Source organism: Pan troglodytes, chromosome 2 (genome assembly GCF_028858775.2).
Source record: "Pan troglodytes isolate AG18354 chromosome 2, NHGRI_mPanTro3-v2.0_pri, whole genome shotgun sequence".
In the NCBI taxonomy this organism is placed as follows: Eukaryota; Metazoa; Chordata; class Mammalia; order Primates; family Hominidae; genus Pan; species Pan troglodytes.
Genome location: NC_086015.1, coordinates 177393192 through 177417204, shown reverse-complemented (window position 1 = coordinate 177417204; position 24013 = coordinate 177393192). Strand labels below are relative to the sequence as shown.

The window sequence follows — 24013 nt, the reverse complement described above, 5'->3', positions numbered from 1 at the left end:
TCCTTCTAGTTGTGTTTCCTTTGCCATCTTAAAGTTCCTCTGCAACAGATGCTCGCTCTTCAAGCAATAATTTTGTCTTTTGCAATGCTTTCCCCAGAAACAAATAAACCCCCTTAACTGAAATCAAATAAATACAATTCAAATAAAAAACTCATTTGAATACATATATTTGTCTGATCTTTCCAGAATATGAACTAATTATATTTTAGTAATGCCCATTCTATCATATAGCAATTAATAATAATGGTGACTAATCCTATGTTGTATCACCAGAATTTATTGAGACCATTACTCTGTGCTAGGCACTTGGCTAAGTACTTGCATATCATGTTTCGTTTAATTGATATAATAGCCCTGATTAGAAGATAAGAGTTTAGGTTCCCTAGTGAGTTAATGACAGAGTAATACTTAAGGGCTTTGTCCTGAAAAAAAGTGTGCACTTAATATTTTAATAATGAAGTGTGGCTTTATGTATGATCTTTTTTTTGAACAAAATATTCCTCTGCTGTAACAACCTAAAAGATTTCCTACTCTTCTCAGTATCTCTCTGCTGAACACTTAACTTTTTCTTCCTTAACAAATCATCCAAGCTACAACCTTCTATTCCTTGATAATATAATCTTCTCCTTTCCAGAGGTCACACATTGGAACAAATGCATGACCCATTTGTGACAATGAAACACAGCAGCCTCCTTCTTATAATACAAAGGCACAATCAAAGAAGAGAAAAATAACTAAGCAAAAAAGGAAAGTGAGAGAAAACTCCCCTGGTTTTAAACATAACTCAATAGAAAATTGGTCTTTCATCAAAAGTATTTCCAGGCTAATGACTTGTGGTTTCTTTAGCTTTCATTTAAGTAGAATAGGACTCACTTTTTACAAAGTAGGTAAGTGGATAAAGTACTCATTCAACTTTACATTAATTTTAAAGGAAATGTGAACTAGCTTCAGTTGATATGAGCACTCATCTCAAAGAAAGTGTTCTGTCAGAGCTCCTGGGGACAGAACTGTCTAGCCTTATTTCAAGAAAGGACCATATTCACTTGTCATGCAATGTGAAGAGACTGACATTGGATCTTTGCCCTGTGAGCTCCATTCTTTGCATCTCCTGTTTAGTACTATATGGTTCTAAGAGGGAGAAAAAACTCTCTTAATTACATTCATAACATATCTTATAGTTCAGTTCAAAAGAAAATTTATCGGCAGCATGTGACAGGTACCACAGAAGGCACCAAGTGTAGAGAGGCATGGGAAATAAGTAACTTGTGAATTAGAGCAGTCATGTGAAAATGAAAATGAAGGAATAAATGCAGTTCTCAGCTTATGGCTATACATAAATGAATCAGTGACACCATAGAAAAGATGGGGGAAGGGAAGGACCTATAAAAGGTAATGTTTTTAATATCTACAAAATAGGACTCGAGATGTGCATCATTTTATTCAGAGTCTAAGGCTGTACCATTAAGAGACAAATAGATGGGCACTAATGGAATTGTTACATCCCCTCTAAGGTTCCTAACAAATCTCATCTGAAACTTTTAATTAAATATAGCAGCATCGCAAATTTCCTGGATGTGGGGAAGCCACAGAGTAGGAAGCAGAGAAGCAGGAGTGGAGAGGATGATAGGATGGAAGTAGTGTTAAAAAACTCGAATATGAAAATTGTATATTGGATTATAATGCCCACTTTTGTTCTGATTTCCTATACTATATAGTCTTTACTTAGAGTTCTTTATTATAGAGCTGTAGCTCCAACATACAGTCTTTTATTTTTATTTTTTTGAGGCAGAGTTTCACTCCGTTGCCCAGGCTACAGTGCAGTGGCACGATCTCGGCCCACTGCAACCTCTGCCTCCTAAGTTCAAGCGATTCTCGTGTCTCAGCCTCCTGAGTAGCTGGGACTAAAGGCACGTGCCACCACACCCAGCTAATTTTTTATATTTTTAGTAGAGATGGGGTTTCCCTGTTTTGGCCAGTCTGGTCTCGAACTCCCAGCCTCAGGTGATCCGCCTGTCTTGGCCTCCCAAAGTGCTGGGATTACAGGCGTGAGCCACCGTGCCCAGCCTATACAGTCCATATTTAGTGCTCTTTATTATGCAATGCGTCCCTAGCACACTTTCTACACATATTATGTGCTCAATAAATGCTAAATTGGTGACTATGCATATTAATGGTGGATATTCTTTATAAACAACTGTCTATTTGCCTGACTCTGTTCCCTATTAGAAGATAAACATTTGAGAAGGTTGAGGGGAAAGAAAAGAAATCATCCTTATATCTCCTGCCAATCTCTACACACAGTATGCCATATGTACAAATTTATAGAATAAAAAAAAGTGAATCTGGCTATCATTTCTCCCAAGTGAAAATGGGGTCTGAGCACTGTAATCCTCTCTACATGTCCCTTTACTTTTCTATCATCTAGCTGAGTTCCACTTGCAAATCTGAAGTTGGAGCTAGAAATCTGGTGCCTATCAGTGCCAAAGCTAAACTGATTGTGCAGTGATCCATGTCAATTGCTAACAGCCAATATGAATGAATTAGTCATGCCTGGTCTGCTTATTTTTTGAATACAGACACAGGCTAAAAACATGTCCTATGGATTATTATCTTTTTCAAGAACCTAATTAATATACATCACACATCTGCAAACTTTCAGGCAGATTTACAGACCCTTTCAGTTCTTGTTCAGATAAGGTCAGACATTGGAGCAAAGCAGAGCAGTAGCCATCACTGTGGAGCCTGAAAACGTCTGGTCTTTCACAGCCAGGGTGGTTTCCAGCTGAGATGGCTGTTTTTGGTTTCCTGAGATAGCTTTAATGGACTGTTTGTTGGCTTGGGCTCTTTATCTCATCTCTAGGCTGGGTCGCTTGATGAGTGAATAATGAATGCAAGTTGGTCCAGCTGACAGTTGTCAACTACCAAGAGGCTATAGATAACTGTAAGTAAAGTTAAAGGATTGGACAGACTTCTGGCTGAACTGATAAAATCATTTAGATGAGAAGTCTGAATACGGTGTAGAGGTAGAGTGAGAGACAGCAGGAAGAAGAAAGACCTGTTAAAAGGCTCTTTGGAAGAGTTTTGAGAGACAGACTCTTAACAGAAAAACGTAGGTAGGTTTATCTTTCACAGCCATCCACACTACCTTCAGCCAGATAATAATGAAGAACCTGTGTTAAATGGAAGCTCAATGAGTGGTGAGCCTGTTGAGGTCAGGGACTAGTGTACAGCTTCCAGATGATACGTATCCTCAGAACCTGACACATAATGCCAGATAATAATGAAGAACCTGTGTTAAATGGAAGCTCAATGAGTGGTGAGCCTGTTGAGGTCAGGGACTAGTGTACAGCTTCCAGATGATACGTATCCTCAGAACCTGACACATAATAGTCATTCAACGACTGTACATTGACTTCAACTGAAAATGGACACAGTTCTGTCAAAACTGAGGAAGAACCTTTGATATTGATCTCCAAGTAACACCAAAAAATAATAATACCTCAAAAATGTTATTGGCTTTGTGAAGAGGCATGCACAGTCTTTCCTAAGATAGGTAGAAATGAGCCATAGTAATTTAGAGAATGCTTAAGATGTATCAACCTTAAGATTTGGAGATACTCCAATTATATAGGCTCTATGCTATTGGTTCTTAGGAATTGTTTTGCTCTGTATGTCTACATGCATAATGAGGCTAAGGATCAATGAGATCAATGGGTGTTTAGGTTGGATTAGTTTAATTTACTTGTCAAATTCCTAGAGTGAACCAGCTATGCTTTCTTTGGTTTCTGCTGATCCATTCCATCAATGTGACCATCAGCAGATTATCAAGACCAATTTTTCCCCAGTGCAAACCATTTAACCATCCATTCATTCATGAGTGTATTTCCTCTAAGCTTCAAAAAAAATAGCTTTATTAAAAATGGAATTAGGAACTAAAAACAGTGGCTCACACCTGTAATCACAACGCTTTGGGAGGCTGAAGCAGGAGGATCACTTGAGGCCAGGAGTTTGAGACTAGTCTGGGCAACATAGTGAGACTTCATTTCCATAAAAAATTGAAAAATTAATCAGGTGTGGTGGCATACACCTGTAGTCCTAGCTCCTTGGGAGGCTGAAGCCGGAGGATCACTTAAGCCCAAGAGTTTGAATTTGCAGTAAGCTGTGATCAGGCCACTGCATTCCAGCCTAAGTGACAGAGTGAGAACCTGTCTCTATTTTTAAAAAAATGGAATTAGGGTCATCCTAGTAAGTTTTTCGTCAAGAATAATGGCCTTGTCTATTCTTCTCAAAAATCTTGCATGTGTATAGAAAGCTGGTTTTGGAATAATAAACAGTTGGCTTTAAAGATAAGATCATATACAGAGCAACCAATATACTGAAAAATTAATGATTTTCATTGAATTTGACTGACTCAGAATAGGTAAGTAAAAATGTAGTGGGAATCTTGCCATTTCTAAATTTCTTTTAAGTCTTTCTGCTTTCTTCTAGCCTCAGCAAGTATCCAGTGATGTCTGGAAACAGTACTACAATTCTCATTCCTAGAATATTTGTTTGAGACTAGCTAAATAATCTGTTAAATGAACTTATGCTAAATTATATTGAATGAAAAAGGATCATGTAATGTGTCTCCCTAGGGCTTGTCATATAATAGAAACTCAATAAACGTACATTGAATCAAATTGTCAATGGGTACAATTCTATCAAAGCTAGAGAAAATCACCTTTGATGTCAGTCTCTACGTAATGCCAATTAACTTCCACAATATGTTATTAGGTTGCCATATTAGGTAACCTTTCCATCTAATAGGAGACTTTCAGAGACAATATTCAAGGCTGGTTATAGGTCTTAAGAATGTGTTAAGTAAGTGGGCAGAATATTTGAAGCAAATTGATCAATTTGTTATTACAGAGACCTCATAAAATTTACTTTTAGAAAACATCTCCAGTTATATATAATCTGTGATATCAATAATATTTATTAGTAATGTTTAGAATTGGGAGTAATTTTATGAGCATGTTATAGTCTTTGTAGAGATAATTTTACATGTATCTATTTGGTTACTGTGTAATTAGACACCGGGTTTATTTTCTTCATGGTTTTTAATTCCAGGTGAAAACCAACAAACAAAGAATATTTTCCCAAATGATACTCATTAGGAAAAAACAGAAGAAGATATTTTAATTCAGTTACTTATTAATGTTAAATAGCTATTGGTAAAATATTTTTCCAATAGTTTTTAGGATGGGTAAAGTAGGATACACAGTAGAGTTCACTCATGTTGCCCTTCCCCACAATCTAGAAAGAAAGCCTAAATCATGTTTTATATATTAAACAAAAATAGCTATGTAGGAGACTTAGTTTAAAAAATTAATAGGGTGATTGCCTTTTGAACTAAAAATTACAAAGACTGTAAATGCCACTTTAAAAAAAAATGAGTGCTATTAATCTCCACTTCCCAAATGGAATCTAGGGAGGTTAAGCTACTGCTAGCAGTACATCTGTTACACAAAACAGCAGCATACAATGGGTACAGATTAAAATAGAAATAGATTGCACAGATGCTCTTTTGGCTCCAGAACATCCTTATAAAACACCTAGTCACACACAGTCTCCCTCTAATTTCTAGCAACAATTTAAATAAATACAAGATGTCAGACAATAATCCCAGTTCAGGGAAAAAAGGGCTTCAATTCCACCCAAGTTAATTGAGGCTAGAATCATTCCTGCGACATCTATGGCAATTTCACATTGGTGCACTTCAATTAAAGAATAATAAGAGTGCAAAGTAATTTATACTCACAGATTAGATGTCGTCTGTGAAAAATTACCGATTAACTCAAAGGCGGCCTCTGGAGTGCTCACCAAGCATTTTAATGGGGGTCTCTCTGTCACCTCTTGTCCTAATATCTGGTCAGAAACTAGCAACACTTTAAATTTGCCTTTTAAAAGACTCAATATACCTATTTTACACATCCATGACTTCCCCTTTTTAAATTTCCCCAACCTCAATTGTTTGTAGTAATAGTCAATTTTAATCATCTCCTCTTAAAAATTATTTTACCTACACTGTTTCCTTTTATTTCAATTCTTCCCTTGTACTTAGTATTAAAGGGCATTTTCTTCAATAAAGTAATAATTAAAAGACATTTATTTGAAAAACATTGTTCTGTATGGCATTTCCATCTCAGTGAGCATATATAACTCTCAACAAAGGAAATGCAGTGTTTGTAGTAAAGAGAGGAAAGATTCTTAATTACTGTTTTCCCAAATTAAAATTTCATCTTAGTAGATAACAAGCATCATGCAGAAAATTTTGTGCATCATATTTGACCTTTTCAAACTTCCCGCAAATTAAACAGGAAGGTTATGGCTTGTTTATCTGTTCTTAAATGAATACTTTCTTCTTTCAGAATCTAGAACATATGACTAAGAACATAAACTTTTTAATAAATAAAAATAGCTTTATTGGAACTATTACTTCTTTTCCCTTCTTTAGCCATTAGCTGAATTAAAAAGCACACTGAAATATAAAGAAATCCACATTTATTTTATTAGGAAAGAAAAGAGTCTACTGTCAGTTATGAGTTATGTATTCTTAGAGATGAAACACAAAAATGAAACAGAAGTAAAGCAAATTCAGCTTTTTTTCTTTCCCTATAATGATGGAAGTGTCAGAGGCCCTGGACCTAAAAAAAGTCAGAAGATCTGATTCTAAATGAGAGTTCTGTCACCCAAAAGTGGTAAGAATTTGGGGTGAGCTCTTTGACTTCTGTGAAACAGGGTTCTCTGTAGCATGAGGCACCATCTCAACAAGTTGTAAGGAATAAATGTGTCAACATGTGTTGATTGTGTATACTCAGGATAGTTGTCGTTTTTGTAGGGTACATACTATTCAAATAGAATGTCAGAAGAACTACTAAAATGTTTTATCTCTCTGTAACAAGTATTCTGCAGCCCTTTTCTTAAGAGTAAGGAATTATGTATACTGTAATTGACAAGAAACTGCAATATAACCAACCTCATGGGACTTCCAGAAAAAAATATTAGAAATGTATAAAAAGAAACTGGAATAGAAAAGGAATTACGTAGGGGAATTTTTAAGATTTTGTAAGAAAGAGAAAGCTGAAGCATAGAGACCTAGTTAATTTAATATTAACTAAAAGTTTCTAAGCTTACTGTCATTAAAATGTGGTTCTGTGTTTAGTTTAAAAGTGTTGCTTTGTGGCGGCAGCTTATTTATATTACTAGCACTGTTTATTTAAACCTGTCATTGCCATAGTGACTGAGTCTCCAGCCTGCCCACCCACGAGCCTAACAAGCCACATTAAGTCATTTTGTGAGCCCTGGATCTGGGAAGATAGACATGTTTGAAAGGAGGAATTTAAATATGATCTCCTTCCTTACAGCAAAGGGTTATCAAAGCAATAGGCAAAGGGCATACTTTCTTTTTGGGTATTAGAAATGTCTATATGTGAACATTTAAATACACCAGTGGCTTGGGCCTGCTCAGATAATCTATTCAGCTTTCCAAGACTTGTGATTAAAAATGGTGTCTGACTGAATAACTCCAACATATCATTTTTCATCTTTGCTTCAAATTCAGAAAAAGGACATAGAAAAAATAAAAAGCTTGAAATGACAATGAAAATCAAGGCAGGGGGTTAAGCTATGGCAAGAATCTCTTATTTCTAGAAGTAATTATAAAGTTTATCATGCTGGATTTCATTTAACACCGTTAGATCATTTATGGCAGTGGTCGCCAACATTTTTGGCACTGGGGACCAGTTTTGTGGAAGCCAATTTTTCCATGGATGGGGGCGGGAATGGTTTCAGGATGATTCAAGTGCATTGCATTTATTATGCACTTTATTTCTATTATTGCCACATTGTAATACATAATAATTATATAATTCACCATAATGTAGAATCAGTGGATCCCTCAACTTGTTTTCTTGCAACTAGATGGTCCTATCTGGCGGAGATGGGAGACAGTGACAGATCATCAGGCATCAGATTCTCATAAGAAGCACACAATCTAGATCCTTTGCATGCACAGTTCATAATTGGGTTCAGGTTCCTATGAGAATCTAATGCTGCCACTGATTTGACAGGAGATGGAGCGCAGGCAGTAATGTGAGCAATGGGGAGCAGCTGTAAATACATTTGAAGCTTCATTTGCTTGCCTGCAGCTAACTTCTTGCTATGCCACCTGATTTTTTGTTTTTGTTTTTGTGAGACAGAGTCTCACTCTGTCGCCCAGGCTGGAGTGCAGTGTCGCAATCTCGGCTCACTGCAACCTCTGCCTCCCAGGTTCAAGCGATTCTCTTGTGCGGCCTGATTCTTAACAGGCCATGGACTGGCACGGTCCATGGCCTGGGGGATGGGTACCCCTGATTTATGGTGTACCAAGCAGTCTAAACAATTTACAACTGTTGACTCATTCAATCCCGATGCACTCCACTAGGCCAGTATTATTATCACCACATTAAAATCACACTGCTGGTAAGTAGTAGAGTCTTAATTTGAACCCAGATTCTCTGACTCCAGAGTCCATGCCCAAAACCGTTACGCTCCGTTGCTGTGAGAAAATAGGTTAAGAAGTGCTTCATGAAACAGCTACTGTGCTCTGCTGGCACACATCCACATTGATAAAGATACGTTGGGGCCGGGTCCAGTGGCTCACGCCTGTAATCCTAGCACTTTGGGAGGCCAAGGCGGGCGGATCATGAGGTCAGGAGATCGAGACCATCCTGGCTAACACGGTGAAACCCCGTCTCTACTAAAAATACAAAAAATTATCCAGGCGTGGTGGCGGGCGCCTGTAGTCCCAGCTGCTCGGGAGGGGAGCCTGAGGCAGGAGAATGGCGTGAACCCGGGAGGCGGAGCTTGCAGTGAGCCGAGATCGTGCCACTGCACTCCAGCCTGGGGGACAGAGCGAGACTCCGTCTCAAAAAGAAAAAAAAAAAAAAAGATATGTTGGATGTTGAGGGGTAGGGATTTATCAATTTACTACCTGTGTGCCCAAAAGATTGTAATATCCTTGAGAATAAAGACTGTGTTGATTTTGTTCTTCTATATATACGAAGTATTAGGAAGGTGCTCATTTTTTTTTTTTAATTGGTGGATAAGTGCAGGTCTAAATGATGGCTAGAAAACTCGGCTTCTAAGAATCCTGGCTCAGAAGTCCAAGGTCAACACACCTAATTGGGCATCCATATCTCTACTGTGGGAAAGCTATTTTTAAAAATTTTAATCAAGTATATATTTACTATAAAAGCAGTACACTCAATAAAATTTAAAACCTGAAAAAGAAAAAATATATAAAACAGGCAAAAATAAACTACCTGTTTCATATTAGAAAAAAACAATGACTCCGGTTATGAATAAGAATTTTAAAAAGTTACAGAGAGTTATAATAAAATTTCCTAGCAGTTAAAATGAGTATAAAGAGACTTTATCTTCTCTGTTTTTCTAGGAGGGAAATAAATAAAAATGTAGGGTTCAAAGCTATTTTAAACTCTTGAAACTAAGTTTTGTCATTGTTAGAAGGGGTTGGATGAGGATGGCACCTGTTATTTTAAGTGACTACTTACTTAATGACTATGAAGTAAGTTACAAGAGGCCATCTCAATGGTAAAGTAGAAGACGTGGCACAAGGAACAGATTTTGGAAATTGGTGGAAACGTGGAAGCAGAAAAGAAACAGCAGAGGAATATGGTAGAGCCATGTATATCCCCTGGGTTGCAAAATTCCCCTGACAGGAAGCAGTCCACCTGGATTCCTGAGTTGGAATCAAACAAAGAATGAAAAGACCCACAAATTCTCTTACATATAACATGTGCTTGAACCCCTACTTTGCTTTCAAAATGAATTCAGGTGCTATATATTCTGAGCCCTTGAATATTCCAGAAAAGAAATTTTCTTAAGTGTAATATCCATGGGTCATGATGTTTTCTCCCAAAAGTCTATGGATGCTGCTCTATCCTATTCTGAAATACAGTTGCAGAGAGACTGGGTGTGCGATTTTTTGTTACTTTCTAGATATTCTATTGTTGGTTTTGTTTTTTCTTACGGACTTTTTTCCTATCTGGCCTGTATAATGACAGCGTTCTTGGTAATATAAAAAATTTTCAGGATTTATCTAAATGTAGATATTTCTTTTTAATCCTTGCTTATTATAAGGGGGACTCTTTCAATTTGGATAATTGAGCCAATTTTTCAACTCAAGAAAATTCTTCCATATTACATTTTATTATACTTATATTCCAATTTTATATCTTTCTTTAGAAAATTCTAATCTAAAGTTAGATCTATATGTTTAATATCATATGTATTATGTTCTTTCTCTTCATTTCAACTTTGTTTTTTTTTCTATATTACAAGCGAACTTTTTAAGTATGACCTGCATGCAATGAATCAGTTTTCTATTGTATTGATTCCACTCTTTATTAGCATCAATTTTTGTGAATTTAAAATCTATCATTACTGTTTAAATCTCTTGGTATCCTTCCTTATTATACACACCCATTGTTAAATATCAGCCTCATGTCTTTTTATTAAATCTATTTTCTCTGATTTATGCCTCTGTTTCAGAGTTAATGTAGTATACATTCTATAAAGAGTGTCAATTTCTAAAAATTATATTCTGGGGTTCCTGTATCATTTTCACAGATCTGCTTTTCTTTTACTAAGATAATCCATTGTTTTTGCTTGATAATATTTTTTAAAGGAAAAATATTATTTTACTTTTAATGTTTTCTTTTTCTTTATTTTCCTTGAGCATGGTATCCATCCCTGCAGTTGGTCAAAATATGAGTTTGACTTGTTCTTGGTCCTACTCAGTCAATTTGTCTAAGAGCCAAACCCTCTTCTTAGATCTAAGGCTGGATAGCTGATTGGTGTACACTCTGGCTGACTCAGTTTTTAGCATTTACAATTATATCCACTACCCTTCTTTCTGCCATGCTAAAACACATGAAGAAATAATAACTATTGTTTTATCCAGGATTTAAAAAATTAATACAAAAGGAAACATTAAAAATGAATCAAGCAAAAAAGAGTAACAACAACAAAAGAAATGTATTGGGTTACATGATGTAATAACTAAAATGCAATCAGGAATAGCTGAATCCAAATGTTTAACCCCTACTAACAGGACCTTTTCTTGCATAAATTCTAGATGAAAGGGGCCAAAAGAAATACAGTACAAGCGTGCTAGATGCATACATGTAAGTTCTTAGAATTAGGCAATATAGGCCAGGCTCGGTGGCTTATGTCTGTAATCCCAGCATTTTGGGAAGCCGACATGGGAGGATCATTTGAGGTCAGGAGTTTGAGACCAGCTTGGCCAACATGGTGAAAGTCCATCTCTACTAAAAACACAAAAGTTAGCCGAGTGTGGTGGCGCATGCTTGTAATCCCAGCTACTTGGGAGGCTGAGGCAGGAGAATCACTTGAACCCGGGAGGCGGAGGTTGCAGTAAGCTGAGATCGCCACTGCACTCCAGCCTGGGTGACAAGAGTAAAACTCTATCAAAAATAAAAAAAAAAAAAAAAAAGAAAGAAAGAACTAGGCAATATATCATTCTGCATTTTAGCTGTAGTTAAGAAATGGATGTCTAATGAGCTCCCAGGTAGTCCAATAATGAAAGCCAAGACATTCCACCAACCCCATTGAGTAGCAAACATATAATCAGTGTAGATGACCTTTTATTTAAGTATAGAAAATTAAAGAAAGAGAGAGACAGAGAGTTGATATCATCTTATTATCTGTACAAATGAGAGTGAGTGCTTATCTTTAAAACTGATTTACTACAAGAATTGGAAAACAAATATAGACATACTATTTTGCATCCTCTGTCTATGAAATTGGGTTCAAAGTCATAAGGATAAATTAGAGCCTGAACTGAAAATGGAAACTGTAAGAGGGAGAAAAAAACATAAGAAGTACTTCATAGGCTGGGCGCGGTGTCTCATGCCTTTAATCACAGCACTTTGGGAGGCCAAGGCGGGCGGATCAAAGGTCAAGAGATTGAGACCATCCGGGCCAACGTGGTAAAACCCCATCTCTACTAAAAATACAAAAATTAGCTGGGCATGGTGGCACGCACCCGTAGTCCCAGCTACTCAGAAGGCTGAGGCAGGAGACTTGCTTGGACCCTGAAGGTAGAGGTTGCAGTGAGCTGAGATTGTGCCACTGCATTCCAGCCTGGCAACAGAGGGAGACTCCATCTCAAACAAACAACAACAAAAAAAGAACTTCATAATAGTGAAGAAATGATAAAAAAAAAAAAGAAAAAACAGAAAGTAGAGATTGAAGAAATGTCTATTTAACCTTAAGAGTTTAGACACACATTCCAGAGTAAGACATTAGGGCAGCTGCAAAGGAGGCAATTAGCAAGTACAAATTAGCAAGGAAAAAAAGAAAGTACATGGATGACACTTACCTGAGTTTGAAGGCAAAATAAAACAAAAACAAATGAGTATAGAGGTGAAAAGAACTGTCCTTATTCCAGTGGCCTAGTATGAAAATATGCAAATCTACATAGATACCTACTGGAACAAAATATTTGATTCATCAAGATATTTAGCGCATCCTACTGTCAACTATACAGGTAAAAATGTTGTCCACAAAGGAATTAAAAGTCTTACTAGCAACTGACTTCTTTGCCACATGGAATATCTGGAGGCAATAGAAAAGGTGCTACAGAGTTTTCAGGGGAGGATATCAACTTACAACCTAAAAATTTTATCCTGGCCAGGCGTGGTGGCTCACAACTGTAACCCCAACACTTTGGGAGGCCGAAGCAGGCAGATCATTTGAGGTCAGGAGTTTGAGACCAGCCTGGCCAAAATGGTGAAACCCCATCTCTACTAAAAATACAAAAATTAGCCACACATTGTGGTGGGTGCCTGTAATTCTAGCTACTTGGGAGACTGAGGCAGGAGAATCGCTTGAACTCATACAGCAGAGGTTGCAGTGAGCAGAGATCATGCCACTGCAGTCCAGCTGGGTGACAGAGTAAGACTGTCTCAAGAAGAATAAAAAATGTATCCTAACCAAATATTTATTTACATATAAAAACAATAGAATGCTAACTTCAGATACGCTTGGCTCAGAAAGTTATGTTCATTTTGCAAATATTACTTGAAGGTGAATTACAGCTGACTGAATGATGAATCAAAAGCAAGAATTTTAACTTAGGAAAATGGTGTCATTAAAGGATTAGTGTGATATAAAATTGTTAAACATAATTAACAGTATAAGTAAATTGTAGTTTTTGGATAGACAAATGAACAAAACAAAATGTAATATTGGAATAGAATCTGTGTAAGCCGTAAATAAATATTAATGTAAGCTTTCAGGTCTAAACACGTAGATTGTTTTGACAATGACTTTAAATTGGATGGCAGGGAATAAAAGTGAGGATAAAGTATTTGAAATTCCTTACACTAAATTAGAAAAGCAAAAAAGACTTTATTTAATTTTCTACTTTATCAATAAATTAATTATATGATAATTATTTCTAATTTATTTAAAGCAACTCACTAGAACAAAGTTCCATGTGTTGTGTATTTTGTTGATGTATCTCAACTGCCTAGAATATTTTCTAGTATATAATAGGTGCTCAATAAATAGTAGATTAATGAATTGATGAACTGAACTTTAGATTTAGAAGCAGAGTGTATATAGATGTACTTACTTTTACAGATTTGAAAATTGTGTACTAACTGGGAAACTAAAAGTAAGCCATAGAATCTATATAATAAAAACTAGGAAAATAAAGTTAACTACCAACAGTGATAAATAATAAAATAACAAAAGTTCAAATAAGACTAAATAGAGTGCAGTTATAATAAATGTAACTGTTATAAATTCTACTTTTAAATGGTGAAGAATTTGTGACTGGTTAAGAAACAAAATCCAAATACATATTGATTGTAACATATTAAAGACATGTAAAAATCAATGAATGGACAAAACTTCACAAGTAAACACAGACTTAAAGCAAGCACTAAGAACAGCATTAAATCTAGAAAAAGTAAAATTCAAGAAAGACAATATAAAACAACTTAAATTTTTTTAAAAAGAGGGACATTTTTTGGATCAGAGTTACAATCTACAATGAAAATAGTTGTCACCAATCTTTACATGTCTCTGATGTTACATTAAAACATGTAACATAAGACTCTTAGAAATACAGTAATTTTAAATATTAATAATAAAAGGGAAACATCTGGAAAAACAATTATAGGAATTTCATATAATGCTTTGAGCATTTAACAGACTAGGTAGGAAAAAAATATATATAGGCATAGAGAATTTGGATTTCATCATTTGAATTACATGTTTTTTGGATAATAGGTTCAAGTAACATACTGGTATTGAACCACATGTATCCTACAGAGAACACAGTTCTTTTCAAGCACCTGAGGCATATTTATCAAAACTGATTGTATGGTAGGCCTCAAATCTTTATAGATTCCAAAAAAGCATACTAGTAATATTCATTTGATCACGACTTATTGATATTTATTGAGGACCCACTCTGTGCCAGCACAATCTAAGTATTGAAGAAAGAGCAGTGAATAAGAGTCCAACTCCCTGACTACTTGGAATTTACATTTTAGGTGGAGGAAGACAGGAGTAAATAAATAAGCCAGCAAATATATTTTATATCAGATAGTAGACTATGCTATAGAGATAATAAAGAAGCGTGAGGGGAATTGGAGTTGTGGAGTTTTAAAGAGCTTAACTCTATTTCTTGCCTTTTTTAGGTCACGTTCCTCAAACTTACGGGGAATTTGGTCTGTTCTTAGTTCTACTCTTTTAGAAGACACTAGTCTCCTTAGATTTAAGCCTTTTATGATTTTACTTAATCTATAACACAGAAAATATGTTAACAAATCCACATTTTTAAAAGGAAAGTGCAATTATATGTCCTATTTGTAATCACAAACAACATAGATAAAATAATATCAAGCCAGTTGAGAAGGGTGTTGTATTAAAACAGATCCTCTGTTTTACTTTTTCTATGTCTTAGGAATCTAAACGTAAGATGCGTCTGCCCAGGGTATTATAAGGAAATCATTGGATGACATGTACTAAAAATGGCTTGCTAAATCACTAAGCTAGAATCACATTATCTCACACAGATATAGAGTAGAACTGGAGTGTGAACAAGCAACTGTATTAAGAATTATGTGCTTTCTGTTGTTCCTTTTTCCTCACACCAGGCTTGCTGAAATTAATTATTACTCTCTAGGACTGAGGTCTTAGCCAAGAGGAAAAGTTCGGGAGAAGAGAGATGGTAAGAGTGGGAGTTACATACTTGGTGTATATGAAGGAGGGGTAAGGAGGTAGATAATTCTTATTTAATCTCCTGGGTAATTGGGTTAAACATTATCAAGAGTAGATTTCTAAATAAATTTGGAAGAGACAACTGCAAACTCCTGGACATATGAAATCTGATTTCTCAGCCCAAGTCAGCAGCAAAGTTAAGAGAATGCAGGTCAGATGCTCCACATGTTGGTTTGATGCTGTGGTAATACTAAAAAAAACTGGCTGTCACTAGAATGGTGGTACTCTTATTTACAAAAAAAAAAAAGGTGATTCCCTTATTTTACGAAGCCCAGAAGGATGATATATATATTAAAAAATGCATCAAAGGGAGTATCAAAAAAATTCAAAATAAAATGTTGGAAAAAGAGGATTTTCTTATATATTTTAAAATTGAGGTTATAAACTATATAATTTTGTTTTACATTAATTTGGTGCTAAAAGCATAACTGAATGATTTAGTGTGGAATGACTAAATTTCATATGCTTTTGTTTCAGTAGGTAGCTAGTCAGACATGAACAGAGCAGGAGAGGGCTCCCCCAACTCCCACCAGGAATGTCAGGCAACCATCAGGTGATAGGCAGTTGTTACTTTGTTTCTCTAAAATAATTGCTTGCAGCCAGCTCCAAGAAAAGGCAGTCTCCCAATAGATAGAAAAAACCTAACACTAGTGCTCATCAGCTTCATGGTAAGATCTCAGGAGTTGGGCAAGTGGGCTCAAGCATGTGCATTAAGAGGCAAAATCGTGGAGTTTAACTGTTACATGACCTTCTTGGAACATCTGGATGGTAAGGAAAGAACGCCTCAAGTGAGCATGCATACAACTCTAGTAAACACACTGCACATGCTTCCCTCCCAATTGCTAGCAGGATGCTGTGAATGCAGACAGCCCAACCCAAGGGAAGAATCAGGGGAGAAGGGATGTAAGACTCCAAAAGCATGCCAACACGTAAAAACCCAAGTCAAAGGTCAAACACTGCACTTGATCTCTCAAGTCACCTGCTTGGCCAAGTGTACCCTGCTTCCAAGTGTACCCTAACTTCCTTTTGATCCTCCTCCAAAACTTTTTAATAAACTTTCACTCCTACTCTAAAACTTGCCTCAGTTTCTCACTCTGCCTTATGCCCCTTGGTTGAATTCTTTCTTCTGAGGAAGCAAGAATTGAGGTTGCTGCAGACTCAAATAGATTCACTGCCAAAACACTTCTATTCACATGGAACTTAAAATAGGTTAATGGAAAGAGCTATAGAAAACTAAAGTTTAAATGCCCATATAAAGAATAAAAGAAAAAGAAACTGTATGTCAACATATAATAGACACAACAAAAAATAAGTTAGAAATTAGTATGTAATAAATACTGCATTTTTATCACTACTAAAGAATTAAATGGCAAAGGTGGTAATATTTTGTGGCAATATCTACGTTTGTGGATTTAATAATACCATTAAATTATATGCCTTCAGTGAACTAGTTCTGTTGAAGTTTCCACATCTTTAAGTCAATTCTTTGACCCAAAAAAGATGCTGTGGAGACAAAAGTGACTCCATCTTGAATGCTAATACACCATGGTGACTTCTGATTAACCTCAGTCCCCAGAATGCCTCCTGATTACAACTTTATTGATGACTGTCCCTAGTGTAAGAATATGTCAACCTTGATGTTATCACACAAATTATATGACACATATAGCATTCTTGTCTGTTCAAGAGGTTTGCCTTTAACTGTCTATTTTTTATATTATTATTATTATTATGAGACAGAGTTTTGCTCTTGTTGCCCAAGCTGGAGTGCAATGGCATGATCTCAGCTCACTGCAACCTCTGCCTCCCGGGTTCAAGCGATTCTCCTGCCTCAGCCTCCCGAGTAGCTGGGATTACAGGCTTGCGCCACCACTCCCAGTTAATTTTTTAATATTTTTAATAGAGACGAGGTTCTCCATGTTGGTCAGGCTGGTCTCGAACTCCCAACCTCAGGTCGAATTCCTCCCGCCTCAGCCTCCCAAAGTGCTGGGATACTGGCATGAGTCACTGTGCCTGGTGCCTTGAACTTTTTTTACTGGAGCACATACACACTTTCCTTAAGGTACATAAACCCAGAATCTGGGAAGTAACAGTGCAAAGATCTTCCTGTCTTGCTGCCACCCAAGAGCACCCTTCTGTCTGTAAGTCCCCTCAATAAAACATCCTTTACTGAGAAATTAGATTTGTCTACCTTGTTCTTTGGTTTTGAAGGAAATTAAAGCATTTTATCCCAAAATATATTTCTTTGTCACATTTTGAAATGGCTGCCACTTGGCCAGCCTCACAGAAGGGGTCTTGCAAAGCTGTCTGAAGTTGGGGAAATTTGCATTTGTAGAGAATCTCCATTAATGCAGCCTTGTTCCTTTCTCTTTCGAGAGTCGGAACCATTTAAAATCTGAAAGGAAACATTTACCATCTATTCTCCCTGAGGGAGGCTTCATCTACATGACAAGGCCACTTTTGCTAGCCAAAATCTTCCTTTCTCTCTCTCTTAATCTGTCTTGCCATTAAACTTAATTTACCTGTTTTCGGCCTTTCTCTCTCTTTTAACCTGTCTTGCCATTAAACTTAATTTACCTGTTTCCGGCCACATTATGAGCCTGCATTATTTACTGTGGCCTCAGGATGGTATATTCATTTCTGTAAGTATTTGGGAAGTTGAGTCTTCATTCTGAAGGCTCCCATGTATACATGTTAAATTTGTATGTGTTTTCTCCTATTAATCAATCCGCTTCATGTCAGTAATTTTTAGCAAACCTTTAGAGGGCCAACAGCCTATGGCTCCTGTCAGGCCTCTGAGCCCAAGCTAAGCCATCATATCCCCTGTGACCTGCACGTACACATCCAGATGGCCAGTTCCTGCCTTAACTGATGACATTCCACCACAAAAGAAGTGAAAATGGCCTGTTCCTGCCTTAACTGATGACATTGTCCTGTGAAATTCCTTCTCCTGGCTCATCCTGGCTCAAAAGCTCCCCTGCCGAGCACAGTGTGACCCCCACTCTGCCCGCCAGAGAACAACCCCCCTTTGACTGTAATTTTCCTTTACCTACCCAAATCCTATAAAACGGCCCCATCCCTATCTCCCGTCGCTGACTCTCTTTTCGGACTCAGCCCGCCTGCACCCAGGTGAAATAAACAGCCATGTTGCTCACACAAAGCCTGTTTGGTGGTGTCTTCACACAGACGCGCATGAAAGCTCCCACAGTGAGGGAGGAGCCAAGATGGCCGAATAGGAACAGCTCCTGTCTACAGCTCCCAGCGTGAGCGACGCAGAAGACGGGTGATTTCTGCATTTCCATCTGAGGTACTAGGTTCATCTCACCAGGGAGTGCCAGACAGTGGGCGCAGGCCAGTGGGTGCGCGCACCATGCGCGAGCCGAAGCAGGGCAAGGCATTGCCTCACCTGGGAAGCGCAAGGGGTCAGGGAGTTCCCTTTCTGAGTCAAAGAAAGGGGTGACGGACGCACCTGGAAAATCGGGTCACTCCCACCCGAATATTGCGCTTTTCGGATCGGCTTAAAAAACGGCGCACCACGAGACTATATCCCACACCTGGCTCGGAGGGTCCTACGCCCACAGAGTCTCGCTGATTGCTAGCACAGCAGTCTGAGATCAAACTGCAAGGCGGCAGCAAGGCTGGGGGAGGGGCGCCTGCCATTGCCCAGGCTTGCTTAGGTAAACAAAGCAGCCGGGAAGCTCGAACTGGGTGGAGCCCACCACAGCTCAAGGAGGCCTGCCTGCCTCTGTAGGCTCCACCTCTGGGGGCAGGGCACAGACAAACAAAAAGACAGCAGTAACCTCTGCAGACTTAAATGTCCCTGTCTGACAGCTTTGAAGAGAGCAGTGGTTCTCCCAGCACGCAGCTGGAGATCTGAGAACGGGCAGACCGCCTCCTCAAGTGGGTCCCTGACCCCTGACCCCCGAGCAGCCTAACTGGGAGGCACCCCCCAGCAGGGGCACACTGACACCTCACAGGGCAGGGTATTCCAACAGACCTGCAGCTGAGGGTCCTGTCTGTTAGAAGGAAAACTAACAAACAGAAAGCACATCCACACCAAAAACCCATCTGTACATCACCATCATCAAAGACCAAAAGTAGATAAAACCACAAAGATGGGGAAAAAACAGAACAGAAAAACTGGAAACTCTAAAATGCAGAGCGTCTCTCCTCCTCCAAAGGAACACAGTTCCTCACCAGCAACAGAACAAAGCTGGATGGAGAATGACTTTGACGAGCTGAGAGAAGAAGGCTTCAGACGATCAAATTACTCTGAGCTACGGGAGGACATTCAAACCAAAGGCAACGAAGTTGAAAACTTTGAAAAAAATTTAGAAGAATGTATAACTAAAATAATCAATACAGAGAAGTGCTTAAAGGAGCTGATGGAGCTGAAAACCAAGGCTCGAGAACTACGTGAAGAATGCAGAAGCCTCAGGAGCCGATGCGATCAACTGGAAGAAAGGGTATCAGCAATGGAAGATGAAATGAATGAAATGAAGCGAGAAGGGAAGTTTAGAGAAAAAAGAATAAAAAGAAATGAGCAAAGCCTCCAAGAAATATGGGACTATGTGAAAAGACCAAATCTGCGTCTGATTGGTGTACCTGAAAGTGATGGGGAGAATGGAACCAAGTTGGAAAACACTCTGCAGGATATTATCCAGGAGAACTTCCCCAATCTAGCAAGGCAGGCCAACGTTCAGATTCAGGAAATACAGAGAACGCCACAAAGATACTCCTCGAGAAGAGCAACTCCAAGACACATAATTGTCAGATTCACCAAAGTTGAAATGAAGGAAAAAATGTTAAGGGCAGCCAGAGAGAAAGATCGGGTTACCCTCAAAGGGAAGCCCATCAGACTAACAGCAGATCTCTCGGCAGAAACCCTACAAGCCAGAAGAGAGTGGGGGCCAATATTCAACATTCTTAAAGAAAAGAATTTTCAACCCAGAATTTCATATCCAGCCAAACTAAGCTTCATAAGCGAAGGAGAAATAAAATACTTTACAGACAAGCAAATGCTGAGAGATTTTGTCACCACCAGGCCTGCCTTACAAGAGCTCCTCAAGGAAGCACTAAACGTGGAAGGGAACAACCGGTACCAGCCGCTGCAAAATCATGCCAAAACGTAAAGACCATCAAGACTAGGAAGAAACTGCATCAACTAACGAGCAAAATAACCAGCTAACATCATAATGACAGGATCAAATTCACACATAACAATATTAACTTTAAATATAAATGGATTAAATTCTCCAATTAAAAGACACAGACTGGCAAATTGGATAGAGTCAAGATCCATCAGTGTGCTGTATTCAGGAAACCCATCTCACGTGCAGAGACACACATAGGCTCAAAATAAAAGGATGGAGGAAGATCTACCAAGCAAATGGAAAACAAAAAAAGGCAGGGGTTGCAATCCTAGTCTCTGATAAAACAGACTTTACACCAACAAAGATCAAAAGAGACAAAGAAGGCCATTACATAATGGTAAAGGGATCAATTCAACAAGAAGAGCTAACTATCCTAAATATATATGCACCCAATACGGGAGCACCCAGATTCATAAAGCAAGTCCTGAGTGACCTACAAAGAGACTTAGACTCCCACACATTAATAATGGGAGACTTTAACACCCCACTGTCAACATTAGACAGATCAACAAGACAGAAAGTCAACAAGGATACCCAGGAAATTGAACTCAGCTCTGCACCAAGCAGACCTAATAGACATCTACAGAACTCTCCACCCCAAATCAACAGAATATACATTTTTTTCAGCACCACACCACACCTATTCCAAAATTGACCACATACTTGGAAGTAAAGCTCTCCTCAGCAAATGTAAAAGAACAGAGATTATAACAAACTATCTCTCAGACCACAGTGCAATCAAACTAGAACTCAGGATTAAGAATCCCACTCAAAGCCGCTCAACTACATGGAAACTGAACAACCTGCTCCTGAATGACTACTGGGTACATAACGAAATGAAGGCAGAAATAAAGATGTTCTTTGAAACCAATGAGAACAAAGACACAACATACCAGAATCTCTGGGACGCATTCAAAGCAGTGTGTAGAGGGAAATTTATAGCACTAAATGCCCACAAGAGAAAGCAGGAAAGATCCAAAATTGACACCCTAACATCACAATTAAAAGAAATAGAAAAGCAAGAGCAAACACATTCAAAAGCTAGCAGAAGGCAAGAAATAACTAAAATCAGAGCGGAACTGAAGGAAATAGAGACACAAAAAACCCTTCAAAAAATCAAAGAATCCAGGAGCTGGGTTTTTGAAAGGATCAACAAAATTGATAGACCGCTAGCAAGACTAATAAAGAAAAAAAGAGAGAAGAATCAAATAGACGCAATAAAAAATGATAAAGAGGATATCACCACAGATCCCACAGAAATACAAACTACCATCAGAGAATACTACAAACACCTCTACGCAAATAAACTAGAAAATCTAGAAGAAATGGATAAATTCCTCGACACATACACTCTCTCCCAAGACTAAACCAGGAAGAAGTTGAATCTCTGAATAGACCAATAACAGGAGCTGAAATTGTGGCAATAATCAATAGTTTACCAACCAAAAAGAGTCCAGGACCAGATGGATTCACAGCCGAATTCTACCAGAGGTACAAGGAGGAACTGGTACCATTCCTTCTGAAACTATTCCAATCAATAGAAAAAGAGGGAATCCTCCCTAACTCATTTTATGAGGCCAGCATCATTCTGATACCAAAGCTGGGCAGAGACACAACAAAAAAAGAGAATTTTAGACCAATATCCTTGATGAACATTGATGCAAAAATCCTCAATAAAATACTGGCAAAACGAATCCAGCAGCACATCAAAAAGCTTATCCACCATGATCAAGTGGGCTTCATCCCTGGGATGCAAGGCTGGTTCAATATACGCAAATCAATAAATGTAATCCAGCATATAAACAGAGCCAAAGACAAAAACCACATGATTATCTCAATAGATGCAGAAAAAGCTTTTGACAAAATTCAACAACCCTTCATGGTAAAAACTCCCAATAAATTAGGTATTGATGGGACGTATTTCAAAATAATAAGAGCTATCTATGACAAACCCACAGCCAATATCATACTGAATGGGCAAAAACTGGAAGCATTCCCTTTGAAAACTGGCACAAGACAGGGATGCCCTCTCTCACCACTCCTATTCAACATAGTGTTGGAAGTTCTGGCCAGGGCAATTAGGCAGGAGAAGGAAATAAAGGGTATTCAATTAGGAAAAGAGGAAGTCAAATTATCCCTGTTTGCAGACGACATGATTGTATATCTAGAAAATCCCATTATCTCAGCCCAAAATCTCCTTAAGCTGATAAGCAACTTCAGCAAAGTCTCAGGATACAAAATCAATGTACAAAAATCACAAGCATTCTTATACACCAACAACAGACAAACAGAGAGCCAAATCATGAGTGAACTCCCATTCACAATTGCTTCAAAGAGAATAAAATACCTAGGAATCCAACTTACAAGGGATGTGAAGGACCTCTTCAAGGAGAACTACAAACCACTGCTCAAGGAAATAAACGAGGATACAAACAAATGGAAGAACATTCCATGCTCATGGGTAGGAAGAATCAATATCGTGAAAATGGCCATACTGCCCAAGGTAATTTACAGATTCAATGCCATCCCCATCAAGCTACCAATGACTTTCTTCACAGAATTGGAAAAAACTACTTTAAAGTTCATATGGAACCAAAAAAGAGCCCGCATTGCCAAGTCAATCCTAAGCCAAAAGAACAAAGCTGGAGGAATCACACTACCTGACTTCAAACTATACTACAAGGCTACAGTAACCAAAACAGCATGGTACTGGTACCAAAACAGAGATATAGATCAATGGAACAGAACAGAGCCCTCAGAAATAACGCCGCATACCTACAACTATCTGATCTTTGACAAACCTGAGAAAAACAAGCAATGGGGAAAGGATTCCCTATTTAAGAAATGGTGCTGGGAAAACTGGCTAGCCATATGTAGGAAGCTGAAACTAGATCCCTTCCTTACACCTTATACAAAAATCAATTCAAGATGGATTAAGGAGTTAAACGTTAGACCTAAAACCATAAAAACCCTAGAAGAAAACCTAGGCATTACCATTCAGGACATAGGCATGGGCAAGGACTTCATGTCCAAAACACCAAAAGCAATGGCAACAAAAGACAAAATTGACAAATGGGATCTAATTAAACTAAAGAGCTTCTGCACAGCAAAAGAAACTACCATCAGAGTGAACAGGCAACCTACAAAATGGGAGAAAATTTTCGCAACCTACTCATCTGACAAAGGGCTAATATCCAGAATCTACAATGAACTCAAACAAATTTACAAGAAAAAAACAAACAACCCCATCAAAAAGTGGGCGAAGGACATGAACAGACACTTCTCAAAAGAAGACATTTATGCAGCCAAAAAACAGATGAAAAAATGCTCACCATCACTGGCCAGCACAGAAATGCAAATCAAAACCACTATGAGATACCATCTCACACCAGTTAGAATGGCAATCATTAAAAAGTCAGGAAACAACAGGTGCTGGAGAGGATGTGGAGAAATAGGAACACTTTTACACTGTTGGTGGGACTGTCAACTAGTTCAACCAT

General features: G+C 38.0%; 1 protein-coding gene across 9 annotated transcripts in view; it reads right to left on the bottom strand.

The window, feature by feature from the left end:
- Positions 1-24013, bottom strand: part of NLGN1 (neuroligin 1) — a 905219-nt gene that overhangs the window by 36041 nt on the left and 845165 nt on the right. The window lies entirely within an intron of this gene.